General features: G+C 43.9%; 1 protein-coding gene across 2 annotated transcripts in view; it reads right to left on the bottom strand.

The window, feature by feature from the left end:
- GALK2 (galactokinase 2) overlaps positions 1–16,302 on the bottom strand; it is a 507,611-nt gene that overhangs the window by 189,885 nt on the left and 301,424 nt on the right. The gene's annotated exons all lie outside the window — the stretch shown is intronic.

Here is a 16,302-nt window from a genome sequence, read left to right as displayed (position 1 = left end):
TCCGCTCCCCCGTGCTCCAATCCTTCCCCCGTGCTCCGATCCAACCCCCCTGCACTCCGATCCACTCCCCAGGTGCCCCAATCCACCCACCGTGCTCCGATCCCCCCCCGGCCGGCAGATTCGTTTCAAGTGCATTTTGATCATTGTGATAAAACCTATCACAGTGATCAAAATAAAAAAATACTAAATGACCCCCCCTTGTCACCCCCATAGGTAGGGACAATATTAAAATAAAGAATTTTTTTTTTTTCCCACTAAGGTTGGGGTAAGAACTAGGGCTAGGGTTAGGGTTAGGGTTTCGGTATGTGCACACGTATTCTGGTCCTCTGCGGATTTTTCCGCAGTGCTAAACCGTTGCAGTTTTTCTGCGCATTTCGCTGCGGTTTTACAACTGCAGTTTACTATTGGAGCAGTTGTAAAACCGCTGCGGAATCCGCAGAAAGAAGTGACATGCTGCGGAAAGTAAACCCCTGCGTTTCCGTGCAGTTTTTCCGCAGCATGTGTACAGCGATTTTTGTTTCCCATAGGTTTACATTGAACTGTAAACTCATGGGAAACTGCTGCGGATCCGCAGCGTTTTCCGCAGTGTGTGCACATACCTTTAGAACTAGGCTGTGTGCACACTGTGCGGATTTGGCTGTGGATTCGCAGCAGTGTTCCATCAGGTTTACAGTACCAAGTAAACCTATGGAAAACCAAATCCGATGTGCCCATGGTGCGGAAAATACCGTGCGGAAACGCTGCGTTGTATTTTTCACAGCATGTCAATTCTTTGTGCGCATTCCGCAGCGTTTTACACCTGTTCCTCAATAGGAATCCGCAGGTGAAATCCGCACAAAAAACACTGGAAATCCGCGGAAAATCCGCAGGCAAAATGCAGTGCCTTTTACCCACGGATTTTTCAAAAATGGCGCTGAAAAATCTCACACGAATCCGCAACGTCAGCACATAGCCTTAGGGTTAGGGTTGGAATTAGGGTTGGGGTTAGGGTTGTGGTTAGGGGTGTGTTGGGGTTAGGGTTGTGATTAGGGTTATGGCTACAGTTGGGATTAGAGTTAGGGGTGTGTTGGGGTTAGTGTTGGAGGTAGAATTGAGGGGTTTCCACTGTTTAGGCACATCAGGGGTCTCCAAACGCAACATGGCGCCACCATTGATTCCAGCCAATCTTGTATTCAAAAAGTCACATGGTGCTCCCTCACTTCCGAGCCCCGACGTGTGCCCAAACAGTGGTTTACCCCCACATATGGGGTATCAGCATACTTAGGACAAACTGCGCAACAATTATTGGGGTCCAATTTTTCCATTTACCCTTGTGAAAATAAAAAATTGCTTGCTAAAACATCATTTTTGAGGAAAGAAAAATTATTTTTTATTTTCACGGCTCTGCGTTGTAAACGTCTGTGAAGCACTTGGGGGTTCAAAGTGCTCACCACATATCTAGATAAGTTCCATGGGGGGTCTAGTTTCCAAAATTGGGTCACTTGGGGGGGTTTCTACTGTTTAGGCACACCAGGGGCTCTGCAAACGCAACGTGACGCCCGCAGACCATTCCATCAAAGTCTGCATTTCAAAAGTCACTACTTCCCTTCTGAGCCCCGACGTGTGCCCAAACAGTGGTTTACCCCCACACATGGGGTATCAGCGTACTCAGGAGAAACTGGACAACAACTTTTGGGGTCCAATTTCTCCTGTAACCCTTGGGAAAACAAAAAATTCTGGGCTAAAAAATTATTTTTGAGGAAAGAAAACGTATTTATTATTTTCACGGCTCTGCGTTGTAAACTTCTGTGAAGCACTTGGGGGTTCAAAGTGCTCACCACACATCTAGATAAGTTCCGTTCGGGGTCTAGTTTCCAAAATGGGGTCACTTGTGGGGGGTTTCTACTGTTTAGCAACATCAGGGGTTCTGCAAACGCAACGTGACGCCCGCAGAGCATTCCATCAAAGTCTGCATTTCAAAACGTCACAACTTCACTGCCGAGCCCCAGCATGTGCCCAAACAGTGGTTTACCCCCACATATGGGGTATCACCGTACTCAGGAAAAACTGGACAACAACTATTGGGGTCAAATTTCTCCTGCTACCCTTGGGAAAATTAAAAAATTCTGGTCTAAAAAATTATTTTTGAGGAAAGAAAACGTATTTATTATTTTCACGGCTCTGCGTTATAAACTTCTATGAAGCACTTTGGGGTTCAAAGTGCTCACCACACATCTAGATAAGTTCTTTTGGGGGTCTAGTTTCCAAAATGGTGTCACTTTTGGGGAGTTTCTACTGTTTAGGCACATCAGGGGCTCTGCAAACGCAACGTGATGCCCGCAGAGCATTCCATTAAAGTCTGCATTTCAAAACATCACTACTTCCCTTCCAAACCCCGACGAGTGCCCAAACAGTGGTTTATTCCCACATGTGGGGTATCAGCGTACTCAAGAGAAACTGGACAACAACTTTTGGGGTCAAATTTCTCCTGTTACTCTTGGGAAAATAAAAAATTGCGGGCTAAAATATCATTTTTGAGAAAATAAATTTTTTTTTATTTTCATCGCTCTGCGTTATAAACTTCTGTGAAGCACCTGGGGGTTTAAAGTGCTCATCACATATCTAGATTAGTTCCTTTGGGGGTCTAGTTTCCAAAATGGGTTAATTTTGGGGGATCTGCAATGTTTAGGCACACAGGGTGTTAGGACTGGCGGAACGCACCAAGACAGATGGTATAGATGCGTTCGCAGTCCGGGGTCCACCGTGCAGGTGAAAACCTGCTGCTAGCAATTAGCAGACTATATGGCGGTACACTAGAGTATACACGCGTGGGTTAACCTCACCCAGCGTGAAAGAAGCAATCCTGTTAAGGCACAGGACGGCGGTACCACACCTAAAGCGCGAGCAAGTAGTCAGCGAACTCAACCCCAACTGGGATTGAAGTCCGATTAGACCCTTGCTGGCGCAACACCGCAACTGGGTGTGAAATGAAACAGAAGAGCATGCAGTGCCGCACTGACGAACGCCACTAACCACCCAGGCTTGGGTAAGGAAAGCACAGAGGAAGTGCATGGCGCCGTACTGGCGGTCACAGCAACTGGACGCTATAATGTGTGACTAGTGCTGTAGGATAAGTCGGGCGCTAGGTAGCAGCCATACACCTTCCGCGAACAGTCATACTATAGGGTAGGGGTATCCAAGGACGACTTGCACTCACAACATACACACATTAGCAATTGTTTGACAATACTAGCGCATGGCCGTGCGGTCATGCGCAGTTTATATAGCAGCAGCACAGGAAGTGGCCACAGCACTTTTGCCCTTCTAGGACCTGCCAAGAGGACCAATGGAATGTGCTGCAGAGCCTGAGCACATGACCCTCGATCTCCAACGGGAAACCTTACGCTGGGCATGCTCAGTATGTGCAGACAAGGACTTAGTCCCAGAGAAGTCCGCTTGCTGCTGACCAGCACAGACTTCAATAGCAGAGACTGGAGAAGCAGCAGTAAGTCTCAGAACAGAGTGAGAATGAGCAAGACGCTGGGACCGACGTCCTTGCTGAGCAGACTCCACTGCGGCTGGACAAGAATGGGAGACCGCAGCGGAGGTGGCTCGAGATTCCCCCTGTGCAGAAGCGGGAACTCGACCCCTAACATTACCCCCCCTCCTAGGGCCCCCCCCTCCTTGGGCCTCGCTACGTTCGAAGGCAGCAATGAGCTGCGGAGCCCGAATGTGCTCAGCAGGCTCCCAGGACCTATCCTCAGGGCCGTAACCCTTCCAGTCCACCCAAAAAAATTTTTTGCCACGTACCACCTTGCACCCCAAGATAGCGTTCACCTCGAAATCGTCCGTAGACGAACCCGATGTCCCGGCAGATGACTCAGAAAACCGAGACATGTATACGGGCTTAAGGAGGGACACATGAAAGGTGTCGGTGATACCAAGGCGTGGAGGAAGGGCCAGACGGTAGACCACAGGATTAACCTGTTCGAGGACCTTGAAGGGACCCAAGTAGCGAGGAGCAAATTTAGTGGACTCAACTCGCAGCCTGATGTTACGGGCGGAGAGCCACACCAAGTCGCCAGGAGCAAAGGACGGGGCGGGGCGCCGATGAGCATCGGCGGAGGACCTCATTCTCTCCTTAGAGGCCCGAATGGCATCCTGAGTGCGGTCCCAAATATCCCGTGCCTCCACAGCCCAGTCTGCCACCCTGGAGTCTGCGGAAGACACGGGCATAGGCACAGGTACCCGTGGATGCTGACCATAGCTGACCATAGTTGAGGAGGAATGGGGTTTGTCCAGTGGAGTCGGCTACGGCGTTGTTCAGCGCAAACTCTGCCCATGATAGCAAGGATGCCCAGTCATCCTGCCTGGCTGAAACAAAATGTCGCAGGTATGTGACCAAGGTCTGGTTGGCCCTCTCTACCAACCCATTCGTCTCGGGATGATAAGTGGAAGAGAGATTCAACTCAATACTAAGAAGACGACACAGCTCTCTCCAGAACCGAGACGCAAACTGGGGACCCCGGTCACTGACAATTTTGTCAGGCATACCATGTAGGCGGAAGATGTGCTTAATGAACAACGCAGCCAAGGCCCGTGCAGAAGGTAACCGTGGTAGCGGCACCAAATGCACCATTTTCGAGAAATGATCGGTGATGACCCAAATGATGGTACAGCCGCGAGATTTGGGCAAACCCACGACAAAGTCCATCCCGACCATCTCCCAGGGCCTATCTGCCACCGGCAAGGGATAGAGCAACCCAGCTGGCCTTTGACGCGGAGATTTATTTTTGGCGCAGGAGACACACGCCAGAATATAATCCCTGACATCCCGGACCATATGCGGCCACGAATATTCTTCTCCCCGGCGAGAAAATAAAGAGAAAAGTGGAACCGGGAAAAGAACAAGGACCATCTGGCTTGGCGAGAATTTAGCCGCTGGGCTGTCTGTAAGTAGACCAAATTTTTGTGGTCAGTGTAAACCTGGAAGGGAAACCGCGCACCTTCCAGAAGATGTCCTAACACAGGGGCTCTCCAAACGCGACATGGTGTCCGCTAATGATTGGATCTAATTTTCCATTTTAAAAGCCAAATGGCGTGCCTTCCCTTCCGAGCCCTGCCGTGCGCCCAAACAGTGGTTTACCCCCACATATGGGGTATCAGCGTACTCAGGACAAACTGGACAACAACATTTGGGGTCCAATTTCTCCTATTACCCTTGGCAAAATAGGAAATTCCAGGCTAAAAAATAATTTTTGAGGAAAGAAAAATTATTTTTTATTTTCATGGCTCTGCGTTATAAACTTCTGTGAAGCACCTGAAGGTTTAAAGTGCTCAATATGCATCTAGATAATTTCTTTTGGGGGTCTAGTTTCCAAAATGGGGTCACTTGTGGGGGAGCTCCAATGTTTAGGCACACAGGGGCTCTCCAAACGCGACATGGTGTCCGCTAACAATTGGAGCTAATTTTCCATTCAAAAAGTCAAATGGCGCGCCTTCCCTTCCGAGCCCTGCCGTGTGCCCAAACAGTGGTTTACCCTCACATATGAGGTATCGGCGTACTCGGGAGAAATTGCCCAACAAATTTTAGGATCCATTTTAACCTATTGCCCATGTGAAAATGAAAAAATTGAGGCGAAAATAAATTTTTTGTGAAAAAAAGTACTTTTTCATTTTTACGGATCAATTTGTGAAGCACCTGAGGGTTTAATGTGCTCACTAGGCTTCTAGATAAGCTCCTTCGAGGGTCTAGTTTCCAAAATGGGGTCACTTGTGGGGAAGCTCCAATGTTTAGGCACACAGGGGCTCTCCAAACGTGACATGGTGTCCGCTAACGATGGAGATAATTTTTCATTCAAAAAGTCAAATGGCGCTCCTTCCCTTCCGAGCCTTACCATGTCCCCAAACAGTGGTTTACCCCCACATGTGAGGTATCGGTGTACTCAGGACAAATTGCCCAACAAATTTTAGGATCCATGTTATCCTGTTGCCCATGTTAAAATGAAAAAATTGAGGCTAAAAGAATTTTTTTGTGAAAAGTACTTTTTAATTTTTACGGATCAATTTTTGAAACACCTGAGGGTTTAAAGTGCTCACTATGCATCTATATAAGTTCCTTGGGGCATCTAGTTTCCAAAATGGGGTCACTTGTGGGGGAGCTCCAATTTTTAGGTACACGGGGGCTCTCCAAGCGCGACATGGTGTCCGCTAAAGAGTGGAGCCAATTTTTCATTCAAAAAGTCAAATGGCGCTCCTTCCCTTCCAAGCCCTGCCGTGCGCCAAAACAGTGGTTTACCCCTACATATGAGGTATCAGCGTACTCAGGACAAATTGGACAACAACTTTCGTGGTTCAGTTTCTCCTTTTATCATTGGGAAAATAAAAAAATTGTTGCTGAAAGATCATTTTTGTGACTAAAAAGTTAAATGTTCATTTTTTCCTTCCATGTTGCTTCTGCTGCTGTGAAGCATCTGAAGGATAAAGGATAAACTTCTTGAATGTGGTTTTGTGTACCTTGAGGGGTGCCGTTTTTAGAATGGTGTCACTTTTGGGTATTTTCACCCATATAGACCCCTCAAACTGACTTCAAATGTGTGGTGGCCCCTAAAAAAAATGGTTTTGTAAATTTCGTTGTAAAAATGAGAAATCGCTGGTCAAATTTTAACCCTTATAACTTCCTAGCAAAAAAAAAATTTGTTTCCAAAATTGTGCTGATGTAAAAGTAGACATGTGGGAAATGTTATTTATTAACTATTTTGTGTCACATAACTCTCTGGGTTAACAGAATAAAAATTCAAAATGTGAAAATTGCGAAATTTTAAAAATTTTCACCAAATTTCCATTTTTATCACAAATAAACGCAGAATTTATTGACCTAAATTTACCACTAACATGAAGCCCAATATGTCAAGAAAAAACAATCTCAGAACCCCTAGGATCCGTTAAAGGGACACTGGTCAGAATTGCAAAAAACGGCCAGGTCATTAAGGTCAAAATAGGCTGGGTCATGAAGGGGTTAAAAAAATGCTTTGTCCCAATTAATTTGCACAGCACTGTAACTCCTTAGCGACTGCCGATACACATTAAAATGGCGTGCGCAAAGGCTACCTTTTACCTCATTGCCATTTTAAAACGACGATCGGGGATAAGGCCCCCAAATATCCGGGTTCTCGGCTACCGGCGGTAGCTGAGACCCTAGAGAACATGATCAGGTATGGATTTTCTGGTGTCCGATCATGTGATCGCCTTTATTCAGTGATTAACGGCGTTCCCCCCAAAAAAGTGTACTGGCTGTTTCAATGATTTCTCTCTCATCTGAGATTATATATGTCAGAAGAGAGATAAATGATGCCCCTCGAGATCCTCCGGTACCTTCGCTATCCCCCGGCATGGCGTCATCTTCCTGGAAATAAAAAAATAACGGCCGCATGAGCAGTGCACCCGCCGATATCTCCTGGCCGATACCTGTCACGAATAGGAAATTTTTCCTACTGGTTCCTATTGATCACTGTGATCCTATTACAGTGATCAAAATAAAAAAAAAGTAAATCAAACTCCCTTTGTCACTCCTCTAGATAAAAATGATAAAATATTTTTTTTCCATTCTTCGCAATTGGGGCTAGGGTTGGGGTCAGGGTTGTGTTAGGGTTAGAGTTGTGGTTAGGATTGAGTTAGGGGTAGAATTGTTTTTTTTTTTCAAAAGCAATAAAAAAAATATATGATGGCTAGTGTTTGCTTCGGGTGCTCAAGTATGTATGGCGCATTGAGGATCTTTTAGATGTCTAACAGCCATGAAACATGCAGGGCAGAGACTCGAGCATGTCACTCGAGCACCCGCGATACTCGGTGCATATTTGAGCACCTGATGCAAACTCGAGTAGCGAGCACTTGCGCTCACCACTAATGATGACATATTCAATATGCCAATCTATTATGATCAAATTCTGTGTCGTACCTGTATGTTCAAAATGCTCACTATACCCCTGGATAAAATTATTTAGGGATGTGGTTTCCAAAAAGGGGCAACTTGTGGGGTTTTACACTGTTTAGGCACATCAGGGGGGTCTCCAAACACAACATGGCATCCGCTAATTGTTCCAGCAAATTTTGCATTCAAAAAGTCAAATGGTACTCCTTTTCTTCCGAGCCCTCCTCTGTGCTCAAACAGTGGTATTCCCCCACATATGGGGTATTGGCATACTTAGAAGAAACTGCACAACAAATTTTGCGGTTGATTTTTTCCTGTTACCCTTGTGAAAGTAAAAAACAAAATTGGTCCAAATTAATTTTTGCGTGAAAAAAAGATAAATGTTAATTTTTTTTCCACATTCCAAAACTAAACTTCTTAAATGTGGTTTTGAGAACCTTGAGGGGTGCAGATTTTATAATGGTGTAACTTTTGGGTACTTTCAATCATATAGACCCCTCAAAGTCACTTCAAATTTGATGGGGTTCCTAAAAATATGGTTTTGTAAATTTCATGGAAAAATGAGAAATCGCTGGTCAACCTTTAACACTTATAACTTCCTAACAAAATTGTTTCAAAAATTGTGCTGATTTAAAGCAGAGAAATGGTAAATGTTATTTATTAACTATTTTGTGTAACACATCTCTCTGATAAGAATAAGGTATAAGAATTTAAAGTTTGAAAATTGCTAAATTTTCACCAAATTTCTGTAGCTGCTCTCTGTTTTTGGTGGTTTGAGGCACCTTTTTATATCACTGCTGTCTTGTACTGTATTTGTTAGTAATTGGAAATAAAGTATTTAAATTTTAATGTTTACTTCATGCTGTTATAAACACTTTTTAATCTTTATGCCACACATTTGCTGCAGGATCAGTATGGCGCAGTATTAGATTTGTGTAGCTTTGTTTAGCTTTTATTACTTTTTTTTACAATAAATACTCTAAAAAAAAATTCATTTTGTACCACCAAACTCAGAGCCATACTTTTAGAGGACATATTGAAGTTTCACTGGTCCCATTTTTGGGTGCGTGTGACTTTTTGATCACTTTTTGTGGTGGAATAGATGAACAAAAAATAAAATTCTGGTTTTCTTTTATTATTCACAGTGCATGGTAAAATAAAGATAATGTTTGATATTATGGGTCAATTAAATTAGTGATATCCAACTTAATATATCTTTAAGTTTTACTACTTTTGCACAAGAAAATAACTACAAATATATTTTTTAATTATATTCCATAACTTTATTTTTTTCTGAGCACAGAGCTATATGAAGGCATATTTTGCATAATGAGTTGTAGTTTTTATTGGTACAATTTTGGTAACGTTTTGATCGTTTTTAATTTTAATTTATATCAGGCTGTATGAGCAAAAATGGCAAATCAGGCAAAGACATTCGTATTGATTATATGTCGTTCATGACACGAGATAAATAATGATATAGTTGTATTGCACTTGTCGTTACGGATATAGAAATGTGTCCTTTTTTAGACATTTGTATTTTCTGGATAATAAATTTCCTTTTTGGGGGGAGAGTAAGGTAATTTTTAATATTTTTATTTTACATTTTTTAAATAAAAACTTTTTCATACAATATTCGTTAGTCCCACTAGGAAACTTGAATATGTGATATTTTAATCGCATAGATAATACACTGTGTAATGCATTATTTAGCCTGTCAGTGTTAGGTCTCCATTTGCATTGCAACCATTGATTTTCTGCTATCACATTACGGGGAGCTTATAATGAGACAGAGGGAGCGATCTCCATCTATGAAATTCCTCACCTGGTGCAGCCGTTATTTACAGCGTCATATACAGGTTTAAGGGAGTAGTTGCAAACAATGACTGTCCTCATTCCCCCTACTGTGTCAGATAGAGGGAGTACTGGGATCATAATCTAATATATAAAGCTGAATGTGTGTGTGTATGTGTGTATGTCCGGGATTGGCATCTGCACCGTCGCAGCTACAGCCACAAAATTTTGCACAGTCACACGTCTGGACCCCGAGAGCATCATAGGCTATGTTGTGAGGCGAAATTTTAACCCCGCGCTTTCCAATTCACCAAACAATTTTGCCCCTATCTACATAATGGGGAAAAAAGTGAAAAGTGTTGGAGGCGTCGCAGCTACAGCCACAAAATTTTGCACAGTCACACATCTGGTCCCCGAGAGCATCATAGGCTATGTTGTGAGGTGAAATTTTAACCCCGCGCTTTCCAATTCACCAAACAATTTTGCCCCTATCTACATAATGGGGAAAAAGTGAAAGGAAAAGTGTTGGAGGCGTCGCAGCTACAGCCACAAAATTTTGCACAGTCACACGTCTGGACCCCGAGAGCGTCATAGGCTATGTTGTGAGGTGAAATTTTAACCCCGCGCTTTCCAATTCACCAAACAATTTTGCACCTATCTACATAATGGGGAAAAGTGAAAGGAAAAGTGTTGGAGGCAAATTGACAGCTGCCAGATGTGAACAAGGGGGACTTAAAGAATGAGAGCGATGGCGCCAAAGAGTATATACCGTACAGTTGCTAAGGTGGGGCCCCGACATGGGATACTCACCACACACGGGGATATGAACACACACACAAAATGTGCTTGAACACATATCACCCTCAGCACACATTTCACCAGACATACACCAACCTCGCCACATAAAAGTCTAAACACAAAAGCCGCCGCTCAAAACTCGCCACGCGCGAAACTCGCCACATGCAAAAACTAGGCTCACGCAAAACTCGCCACAAGTGCAAAACTCACCTCATGGAAAACTCGCCACACGCAAAACTTGCACACGCGGAAAAATTGCCACATGCACAAAAGTTGCAACACATGCAAAAGTTGCCTCACACAAAACTTGCACATACTCAAAAAGTACTACACATAAAACTCACCACACGCAAAACTCGCCATGCGCAAAACTTGCTGCACACAACTTGCTAGACTAACCTGTCACATGCAACTCGATACACAAAAAGTTGCTACACGCATGTTGCCACACAAAACTCATCTCACAAAAGTCGCTACATGCATGTCGCCACAAGCAGCTCAACACACAACTTGACAAACGAAACTCGCCCTAAAACACACACAAGTCTGGTATTATCCTTCAAAAATAAAAATCTGATTAATAAGCAGACAAACTACAAGAGCAACAAATGTACCATATAGGAAATACGGCAGCTGTCAGTCACATGACCTGTCTATTATGTGTATGTGTGAGCTAATATATACTGCCAGGGGGAGGGCTTCCTGTTGGCTGGGGATTTATCAGGCTGCCAATTTAGCTTACAAATACTGAGGTAAAAATACTGACCAAATAACGTGTGAATGCGGTCTAATACAGGAGGAGATGACACACAGGTATATACTATATACAGGAGAGATGGCACACAGGTATATACTATATACAGGAGGAGATGACACACAGATATATACTATATACAGGAGGAGATGACACACAGATATATACTATACACAGGAGGAGATGACATACAGGTATATACTATATACAGGGGAGATGACATACAGGTATATACTATATACAGGAGCAGATGACCTACAGGTATATACTATATACAGGAGGAGATGACACACAGGTATATACTATATACAGGAGCAGATGACCTACAGGTATATACTATATACAGGAGGAGATGACACACATGTATATACTATAAACAGGAGCAGATGACCTACAGGTATATACTATATACATGAGGAGATGACACACAGGTATATACTATATACAGGAGCAGATGACCTACAGGTATATACTATATACAGGAGATGACATACAGGTATATGCTATATAGAAGATGACATACAGGTATATACTATATACAGGAGGAGATGACACACAGATATATACTATATACAGGAGGAGATGACATACAGGTATATACTATATATAGAAGGAGAAGACATACAGGTATATACTATATACAGGGGAGATGACACAGCAGGTATATACTATATACAGGGGAGATGACAAACAGGTATATACTATATACAGGAGATGACATACAGGTGTATACTATATATAAGGGAGATGACAAACATGTATATACTGAGGTGAAAATGAGAGGTGTGAGGTGAAAATGAAAAGGTGTGTTAGGAGTCGAGTTTCCTCTGCTGCACAGGGGGAATCTCGATCCGTGTCTGCTGCGGTCTCCCATTCGGTATCGGCCGCAGTGGGCTCTGCTCAGCGGAGACGTCGCTCCCAGCGTCTCACTGAGGCTGATTCGGTGCATAGGGTCACTACTGCCTTTTCTGGCTTTCCTATGGTACCCTGCACTCATCTGCGGCGAGCAAGCCTTTCTGGGACTAAGTCCTTATTTACTCACACTGAGCATGCCCAGGGCAGGGTCTCCCATTGGAGGTCGAGGGCCACATGTTCGGTTACATGCTCAGGTACTGCAGTACATTCCATTGGTCCTCCTGGAAGGTCCTGAAAGGGCAAAACATGCTCAGGTACTGCAGCACTTTCCATTGGTCCTCCTGGAAGGTCCTGAAAGGGCAAAAACTTCAGTAGCAGCTTCCTGTGCTGCAACTATATAAACTGCGCATGACCGCACGGCCATGCGCTAGTATCGTCTTTTGCTATATGCTTTGCGCCAATGTGGTCATGTGTTTGTATGTGTTCAGGGACCCGGCTGAAATAAGCCCCTAGAATGCTGGCACCTCCGGCGAGGAGATTGTGTATAAGTGTGTTCAGGGACCCGGCTGAAATAAGCCCCTAGAATGCTGGCTCCTCCAGCGAGGAGATTGACTATGCATGCATGACCACTCACTGCTCACATCTGGGTAGTTGGCCTGTGCCTCTGTGAAAGTCTAACAGGGCACAGAGCTCACCTCTCGCGGTTACTCTGTGAAGTTAACAGAGTTAGTATATACCAGCTGCTTCGAAAGCATCACCAAACCAGGGATTCAAGCTTCAGGAGGCTAATTTGCATATTCCAGGTGCCTTCTGGGAGAAGCGAAGTCTCCCTAAGCTAGAAGATCGTTGGGTACAGCCGGGACCAGCTGCTTCGAAAGCATCACCAAACCAGGGATTCAAGCTTCAGGAGGCTAATTTGCATATTCCAGGTGCCTTCTGGGAGAAGCGAAGTCTCCCTAAGCTAGAAGATCGTTGGGTACAGCCGGGACCAGCTGCTTCGAAAGCATCACCAAACCAGGGATTCAAGCTTCAGGAGGCTAATTTGCATATTCCAGGTGCCTTCTGGGAGAAGCGAAGTCTCCCTAAGCTAGAAGATCGTTGGGTACAGCCGGGACCAGCTGCTTCGAAAGCATCACCAAACCAGGGATTCAAGCTTCAGGAGGCTAATTTGCATATTCCAGGTGCCTTCTGGGAGAAGCGAAGTCTCCCTAAGCTAGAAGATCGTTGGGTACAGCCGGGACCAGCTGCTTCGAAAGCATCACCAAATTTTTGCCTGTAGGACATTATTGCAAGAGAGCTTGGCTGAGTAGATTACACAAGAAGGAAAACACACAGCAAGTCAGCAGGATCTAGGAGCAACATGGCAGATGTGACAACCTACATGGTGAGCTGCAGCATGTGCTACATGTTCACAGATCGACCAGAAGAAGAATCCAATTTCACCTGTCAGAAGTGTAGACTAGTGGCCCTTTTAGAAGAAAAGGTGCGGGGTCTGGAAGAAAGAATAGCAACTTTGAAACTCATCAAAGAGAATGAAGACTTTCTAGACAGAACAGAAGCATCTCTACTGGTCACAGAAGGTGCAAAAAGTGTCAGAGAACCTCCAAAAGCAGATGAGTGGAAGCATGTGACCAAAAGAAGCAAGAAGACCATGGAGAAATCACCAACCACACAACTGAAGAACCGATATCAAATCTTTGTAGAGGATGAAGATGGCACACCTAAGAATGAAGCAATACCAGCAAGCAAAAAAGAAAAGGGCACACAGCAACAAGTGACAGCAAAAAGTACAGCCAAGAAGCAACGAAGAGTGGTGGTGGTGGGAGACTCACTACTGAGAGGCACCGAAGCAGCCATCTGCAGACCGGACATAACTGCAAGAGAAGTATGCTGCCTTCCAGGTGCGATGATCAAGGATGTGACCGATAGGATACCAAAGCTCTTCAGCTCCAAGGACGTCCACCCATTTCTTCTGATACATGTTGGCACCAATGACACGGCAAGGAAGGACCTACCGACAATCTGCAAGGACTTTGAAGAGTTGGGGAAGAAAGTAAAGGAACTGGATGCACAGGTAGTTTTTTCTTCTATCCTTCCAGTAGACGGGCATGGCACCAGGAGATGGAACAGGATCCTTGATGCAAACAACTGGCTAAGACGATGGTGCAGACAACAAGGATTTGGATTCCTGGACCACGGTGTGAATTACTGGTATGATGGACTCCTCGCCAGAGACGGACTACACCTCAACAAACCTGGGAAACACACATTCGCCAGAAGACTCGCTACACTCATCAGGAGGGCGTTAAACTAGAAGAAGAGGGGACGGGAAGAAAAACATTAGACTCGAACAAAGACGACCCAGGAAAACATACTCAGAAGGGAGGTAAGAACATTTCTAAAACAATCCACAGTGAGGAGATTGGAACAAAACAAAATCCTCTAAACTGCATGCTCGCAAACGCCAGAAGCCTGACAAACAAGATGGAAGAACTAGAAGCAGAAATATCTACAGGTAACTTTGACATAGTGGGAATAACCGAGACATGGTTAGATGAAAGCTATGACTGGGCAGTTAACTTACAGGGTTACAGTCTGTTTAGAAAGGATCGTAAAAATCGGAGAGGAGGAGGGGTTTGTCTCTATGTAAAGTCTTGTCTAAAGTCCACTTTAAGGGAGGATATTAGCGAAGGGAATGAGGATGTCGAGTCCATATGGGTTGAAATTCATGGAGGGAAAAATGGTAACAAAATTCTCATTGGGGTCTGTTACAAACCCCCAAATATAACAGAAAGCATGGAAAGTCTACTTCTAAAGCAGATAGATGAAGCTGCAACCCATAATGAGGTCCTGGTTATGGGGGACTTTAACTACCCGGATATTAACTGGGAAACAGAAACCTGTGAAACCCATAAAGGCAACAGGTTTCTGCTAATAACCAAGAAAAATTATCTTTCACAATTGGTGCAGAATCCAACCAGAGGAGCAGCACTTTTAGACCTAATACTATCTAATAGACCTGACAGAATAACAAATCTGCAGGTGGTTGGGCATTTAGGAAATAGCGACCACAATATTGTGCAGTTTCACCTGTCTTTCACTAGGGGGACTTGTCAGGGAGTCACAAAAACATTGAACTTTAGGAAGGCAAAGTTTGAACAGCTTAGAGATGCCCTTAATCTGGTAGACTGGGACAATATCCTCAGAAATGAGAATACAGATAATAAATGGGAAATGTTTAAGAACATCCTAAATAGGCAGTGTAAGCGGTTTATACCTTGTGGGAATAAAAGGACTAGAAATAGGAAAAACCCAATGTGGCTAAACAAAGAAGTAAGACAGGCAATTAACAGTAAAAAGAAAGCATTTGCACTACTAAAGCAGGATGGCACCATTGAAGCTCTAAAAAACTATAGGGAGAAAAATACTTTATCTAAAAAACTAATTAAAGCTGCCAAAAAGGAAACAGAGAAGCACATTGCTAAGGAGAGTAAAACTAATCCCAAACTGTTCTTCAACTATATCAATAGTAAAAGAATAAAAACTGAAAATGTAGGCCCCTTAAAAAATAGTGAGGAAAGAATGGTTGTAGATGACGAGGAAAAAGCTAACATATTAAACACCTTCTTCTCCACGGTATTCACGGTGGAAAATGAAATGCTAGGTGAAATCCCAAGAAACAATGAAAACCCTATATTAAGGGTCACCAATCTAACCCAAGAAGAGGTGCGAAACCGGCTAAATAAGATTAAAATAGATAAATCTCCGGGTCCGGATGGCATACACCCATGAGTACTAAGAGAACTAAGTAATGTAATAGATAAACCATTATTTCTTATTTTTAGTGACTCTATAGCGACAGGGTCTGTTCCGCAGGACTGGCGCATAGCAAATGTGGTGCCAATATTCAAAAAGGGCTCTAAAAGTGAACCTGGAAATTATAGGCCAGTAAGTCTAACCTCTATTGTTGGTAAAATATTTGAAGGGTTTCTGAGGGATGTTATTCTGGATTATCTCAATGAGAATAACTGTTTAACTCCATATCAGCATGGGTTTATGAGAAATCGCTCCTGTCAAACCAATCTAATCAGTTTTTATGAAGAGGTAAGCTATAGACTGGACCACGGTGAGTCATTGGACGTGGTATATCTCGATTTTTCCAAAGCGTTTGATACCGTGCCGCACAAGAGGT

Source organism: Ranitomeya imitator, chromosome 4 (genome assembly GCF_032444005.1).
Source record: "Ranitomeya imitator isolate aRanImi1 chromosome 4, aRanImi1.pri, whole genome shotgun sequence".
NCBI classification, from domain to species: domain Eukaryota; kingdom Metazoa; phylum Chordata; class Amphibia; order Anura; family Dendrobatidae; genus Ranitomeya; species Ranitomeya imitator.
The sequence above is the reverse complement of the archived record's forward strand: the minus strand, read 5'-3'. Positions and strand labels throughout refer to the sequence as shown.